This window comes from Triticum dicoccoides, chromosome 4B (assembly GCF_002162155.2).
Source record: "Triticum dicoccoides isolate Atlit2015 ecotype Zavitan chromosome 4B, WEW_v2.0, whole genome shotgun sequence".
Lineage (NCBI taxonomy): Eukaryota > Viridiplantae > Streptophyta > Magnoliopsida > Poales > Poaceae > Triticum > Triticum dicoccoides.
The window spans coordinates 113856475-113862909 of NC_041387.1; the positions used below are offsets into that span (position 1 = coordinate 113856475).

At 48.7% G+C, this 6435-nt stretch overlaps 1 non-coding gene across 1 annotated transcript; it reads left to right on the forward strand.

The window, feature by feature from the left end:
* The first annotated feature begins 2162 nt into the window (after window positions 1-2162).
* LOC119296533 lies at window positions 2163-2297 on the forward strand. The gene has a single exon (XR_005145276.1). It is a non-coding gene; the product is annotated as a small nucleolar RNA Z247 (small nucleolar RNA).
* The last annotated feature ends 4138 nt before the right edge of the window (window positions 2298-6435 follow it).

Genomic DNA, 6435 nt, shown 5'->3' on the forward strand with positions numbered 1-6435 from the left:
AGCGGCCGTCGATCCTGTTGACGATCCTCTCGACGCGGCCTTTCATGGTGTACGGACGGTTCCGACCAACGAAACTTTTAGGCACATCCCCAGCATCTCCGCCGTCGCTCCACGCTACTGTGCTCCAGGATCCCGCCGCCTCTCCCTGGCACCTTCGTGCGCGGCATGCCGTCTGCTCTCCCCCGAGGCGCTCGCCACTTGCCAGCTCGAGACCTCTGTCTTCTTCCATCCACTGTGGCTCACGACCTGATATGGAAACGGACCGAAACGATGCTTGAACCTGGGACCTCCCGCGCCACTGCATGCTTCTGTTACCACACCAACATAGCGCTTGGGGATGGCGCTCTGACGAGCTTTTGGCACGACAGATGGCTGAACGGACAATGCCCCAAGACAATCGCCCCAACACTATATCAAATATCGGTTCGCAAAAACAGGACTGTTAAGGAGGCGATGACTGGGGAGTCGTGGCTCTCGGATTTGGCGAGAGGACTTACAGAACATATGACGCCAGAACTCGTAAAACTGGCTGCCTTGCTGGATGAGGCCGACCTACGCCCCGGGCAGCAGGACAGAATCACTTGGCGCCCCTCGGCCGATGGCGCCTACTCTGCTAGATCGGCCTACCAACTCCAATTTGTAGGCTCCATTCCCCTGGATGGGTTTGAGTTGATTTGGTCGGCTTGGGCACCTGGGAAGTGTAGATTCTTCATTTGGACTGCAATCCTAGGGAAGATTCTAACAGCAGATGCATTACTCCGACGCGGTTTGGAAAACTCCTACTTCTGTCCACTCTGTGAACGTAACTTAGAGACCCCCCTTCATTTGCTTGTGGACTGTCCTTGGGTCCGTGATATTTGGAGCTCTGTTGCATCACTTACGAGCATCCCATCACTCAAGCCATCCACCTGGTCTGATTGCACCACTGTCAAGCTTTGGATGCATACTTGTGTCCAAAAAGCATCGACAGGGAAAAAAAAGGGCGCCTTGTCGCTCGTGCATCTCGTCTCCTGGGAGGTGTGGCGAGAGCGGAACAGACGCCTGTTCCAGAAAGAGCTGATGCCCAAAACTGTCCTAGTGCGCAAGATTGCAGAGGAGATTCATCTTTGGAACATGGCCGGAGCCGGCATTCCTTTTGATCCGGGCTGAGTAGATTGCTTCTCTTCCTCTTTTCCTTTTGCACCTATTTGTTTGTTTTTCTGGTGCTTGCCGTTTGGCCTTTCTGTACTTGTACTCTCCCCCTGATCAATGAATTTGGCAAAGCTTTTGCCAACATTCGAAAAAAAAAACGATGCTTGCCGGCTCCGTGCAGTGTTAGAATAGTTGTATAGAGATAGGACTTGTTGTTTAAACTTGTACTTCATCTCTATCTTTTCTTCTCTCTCTCCCATAGCTCTCCTCTCTATATCTCCTGTAACGATCATCATGATCGATCTCCTCAACTTGTACGCCAAGGCTTATGCCATATATATACAGACGCGGCCTGAGACAAAGGGTTCAACGCTTTCCAACCTATTTGACATGGTAGTCAGAGCCTCTTCCTCATAGATCAAAGATCGCATCTAGCTACCTCCCTAAAAGCGCATCAAGCCTTCTCCCTCGACCAAGATCATGTCCACCACAGCCGCTGCATCGCTGTCCGGCACCTCGGGCGCGATCACCACCACCTCATCCTCCGCCTTCGCACCATCCTCATCCAGCACCACCGCGGGGTCTCTCAGATCGCCACCACAGGAGAAGCTCACGAGGGGAAACTTCCTCTTATGGAAGGCCATTGTGCTGCCTCAGATCAAAGGCGCACAGATGGAACACCACCTGGACGGGACGAGCCTGCCACCGCCGGCCACCCTCACCGTTACCAAGGACGGCAAGGAGGAACAGATCTTCAACTATGCCCGATCCCTCTGGTACGCACAACAGCAACAGCTACAAGGGTATCTGATGGGATCTCTCTCCCGCGACATCCTCACACAGGTCGCGATGTTGCAGACGCCGGCCGAAGTCTGGAGCGCCATCCACGCCATGTTTGCCGCCTAGAGCCAAGCCCAAGCCATCAACACCCGCATCGAGCTCACTAACCTAAAAAAGGTAACATGACAATGGCTGAATATCTTGGCAGGATAAAAACTCTCACCGATGAAGTTGCGTGCACTGCCGCGGCTCTCTCCGACACGGAAATCGTCTCCAAGATCCTCGCTGGTTTGGACATGGAGTACAATCCGGTCGTTTCCGCTCTTGCTGCTCGTGTGGAACCCATCACCGTCCAGGAGCTGTACAGCCAGCTACTGAGCTTCGACGCGCGCCTCACCCTTCTTCATGGAGGCGATCTACGGCAGTCCTCGGCCAACTCTGTTGCTCGTGGTCGCGGCCGTGGGCGCGTTCACCAAGGGCAGAACCGTGGCGGTGGCCGCGGACGCGGCGCTTCTCAGGGCGACGACGCTCGCTCTGGTGGGGGTTACGGCTACAACAACGGGGGCGGCTACAACAACTCCAACAGCAGCGGTGGCGGCGGCGGCTTCAACTCCAACAACAGCCGCCGTCCTACGCCTCACGTCCTCGTCCCCGATGCCAGCTTTGCAAGAAATCCGGCCATGAGTTCATGGATTGCTGGCACCGTTACGATGAGAATTTTGTTCCTGATTCACGCCATGTTGATGCTGCCATGCGCGAACAAGCAGGAGAAGGCGTCTGGTACGTTGACTCTGGCGCCACCGATCATGTCACCAATGAACTAGAGCAACTTGCTCTTCGCGAAAGGTACCATGGCGCTGATCAGATCCATACTGCAAGTGGAGGAGGTATGGACATTTGCCACATTGGTCAAGCTTCAATTAATTCCCCTAATCTTAAACGTGATCTCATTCTTAAGGATGTCCTTCATGTCCCACAAGCTGATAAAAATCTTGCATCCATGTCTCATCTAGCCACCGATAATAATGTTTTCATTGAAACTCACCCTCGTTATTTTTTCATCAAGGATCGGGCAACGAGGGAACTTCTCCATCACGGTAGATGCATTGGGGGTCTCTACCCCATCACATCCGGAGCACTTAGTCGTCAGCGTCGTCAAGTCTACTGCGTCACCAAACCCTCTCTGGAAAAGTGGCATCAAAGATTAGGACATCCATCTTCAGTTATAGTGAAACAAGTAGTTAATAAAGACAAACTCCCTTTGTCACAAAGTTCCATTAGTGAGTCTATTTGTGAAGCTTGTCAATGTGCCAAGAGTCACCAGCTTCCGTATCCCAAGTCTTATAGTGTTTCTCATGCTCCTTTAGAGCTTATTTTTAGTGATGTATGGGGCCATGCCCGAGATTCTTTTGGCAGAAAAAATATTATGTCAGTTTCATTGATGACTATAGCAAGTTTACTTGGATTTATTTAGTCAAGTATAAATCTGAAGTTTTTTCTATCTTTCAAGAATTCCAGAAACTCGTTGAAAGGCAATTTGATAGAAAAATTCTGTCAGTCCAAAGTGACTGGGGAGGGGAGTATGAAAAACTCAACTCTTTCTTCCGGAGCATTGGCATTGCTCATCATGTGTCATGTCCTCACGCACGTCAACAGAATGGCTCCGCTGAGCGCAAACATCGCCATATAGTCGAAGTCGGCCTCTCCCTTCTAGCTCATGCTTCCATTCCTCTAAAATATTGGGATGAAGCGTTTATTGTTGCCACCTATCTTATTAATAGGCTTCCTAGCAAAGTCATTGGCAACTCTACTTCATTAGAGCGCTTGTACCACCAAAAACCTGATTACAACTCTCTTAGAATTTTTGGGTGTGCTTGCTACCCCAATTTGCGTCCATACAACCACCATAAGCTTGAGTTTCGATCCACTAAGTGTGTTTTCCTAGGTTATAGCAATCTCCACAAAGGGTACAAGTGCCTTGAAGTCTCTACTGGACGCATTTATATTTCTCGTGATGTTGTTTTTGATGAAACAATTTTTCCTTTTGCCAAGCTTCATCCGAATGCGGGAGCTTTACTTCGTGTTGAAATTGCACTCTTATCTGATTCTGATGCACCTTCTGATCACGGGGGAGAGTTAACTGAACTTGATCATGTGCAAAAATCCACAGCAAATTCTGGTTCTGTTGCAATTTCTACTAACCCAAACTGTGATTTCATGTGTGAGGAAACAAACAAGGGCGGCGCGGAGCACAATGCAGATTTGGCTGACGACACGCGATCCCAGGCGGATCCACGCGCTCAGCCTGCCGCTGTCAGCGCGCGATACCAGGGCGATCCGCTCGTGGGCCTGGGCTCACGTGGGCAGGCGGCCGACCGAGCAGCCAGGATGGAGCCCGCTGGCCTTGACGCATCGCCTTGCGCCACGTCTCCGCGCATCGAGCCACCCGCCAGCCCATGTGCGGGAAGGGGTGAATCCCCTGTCGCCGGTCACCAAGGGCCCCCTCAGCGGCCGACCACGGGCGCGTGCCTGGCCCCACAATGGCCAGTCGCGGTAGGGCGCTAGATTCCTCCTGCGCGCCTGGGTCCCCGACCGGCAGGGCAGCAGATTCTGTCTCGGATCAGGAGCCGACAGATTTGCTCCCTGATAGGGAATCGGCTGGATCTTCTATGGCCAATACAGCTTCACCAGGATCACGTGCTCCGTCTTTCACAGCGGCTGTTCCCGTGCCTTCTACAACTTCTCTTCGACAAACAAGGTCCCGGTCAGGTATTGTCAAAGAAAAACAGTACAATGATGGTACTATAAGGTATGACAAAGTTAAACGAGCTTTTCTTACCACTACCGGTGAACCAATTCATTTGCATGATGCTCTTGCTAATAAGGATTGGAAGGAAGCTATGGACAATGAATATGATGCACTGATGAAAAATAAAACTTGGCACTTGGTACCACCAAAACATGGTGACAATGTTATTGATTGTAAGTGGGTATACAAGATAAAAAGAAAATCTGATGGAAGCATAGACAGGTATAAGGCTCGATTAGTTGCAAAAGGTTTTAAGCAGAGATTTGGAATTGATTATGAAGATACCTTTAGCCATGTTGTTAAGTCTGCCACTATTCGACTTGTTCTATCTATTGCTATTTCCAGAGGTTGGAGCTTAAGACAGCTAGATGTTCAGAACGCGTTTCTTCATGGTGTTCTTTAGGAAGAAGTGTTCATGAGGCAACCACCAGGCTATGAGGATCACAGCACACCACAGTATGTCTGTAAGTTGGATAAAGCATTATATGGCTTGAAACAAGCACCAAGAGCTTGGTATCACAGATTGAGCATGCAGTTGCAACACCTTGGGTTCATACCATCCAAGGCAGATACCTCATTGTTCTTCTTTAGAAAAGGCAATGTTACTATTTTTGTGCTTGTTTATGTAGATGATATAATTGTTGCTAGTTCAAGTGCAGAAGCTACTACTTGCTTGCTTAAGGATTTGAAATTGGAGTTTTCTCTCAAAGACTTAGGCGATCTTCACTACTTTCTTGGAATAGAAGTGAAGAAAATTAAAGATGGCATACTCCTCTCACAGGAGAAATATACCACTGATATTCTCAGAAGAGTGGGTTTGGAAAATTGCAAGCCAGTTAATACACCAATTTCTACCTCAGAAATGCTTACAGCAGAAAGTGGAGAAGCTCTTGCACCAGTTGATGCAACAAATTATAGGAGTGTTGTAGGAGCCTTGCAATATTTAACTCTTACTCGTCCTGATATTTCCTACTCAGTAAACAAGGTATGTCAATATTTGCATGCACCTAGAACTACTCATTGGACTGTAGTTAAGAGAATTCTAAGGTATCTTAAGTACTCAGAAGGTCTTGGACTTCAAATTACCAAGTCCTCCTCTCTTCTTGTAACTGCTTATTCAGATGCAGACTGGGCAGGATGTGCTGATGCTAGAAGATCTACAGGTGGTTTTGCTGTTTTTCTGGGAACAAATCTTGTGTCATGGAGTGCAAGAGAACAGGCCACTGTCTCAAGATCAAGTACAGAGGCTGAATATAAAGCCTTGGCTAATGCTACAGCTGAAGTAACGTGGATTCAGACACTTCTTTATGAGCTTGGCATTAAAGCACCTCAGGCTGCGAGATTATGGTGTGATAATATTGGTGCAACTTATCTCTCAGCCAATCCTGTTTTTCATGCTAGAACAAAACACGTTGAGGTAGACTTTCATTTTGTCAGAGAAAGAGTGGCTCGGAAGTTGCTTGAGATCAAGTTCATCCCTACAGGAGATCAACTTGCAGATGGGTTTACAAAACCACTTTCTTTGAGAGGATTGGAAAAGTTTACATACAATCTCAACCTTGGCAAAGCTCAGTGAGGTTCAGATTGAGGGGGAGTGTTAGAATAGTTGTATAGAGATAGGACTTGTTGTTTAAACTTGCACTTCATCTCTATCTCTTTCTCTCTCTCTCTCTCTCTCTCTCTCTCTCTCTCTCTCTCTCTCTCTCTCTCTCTCT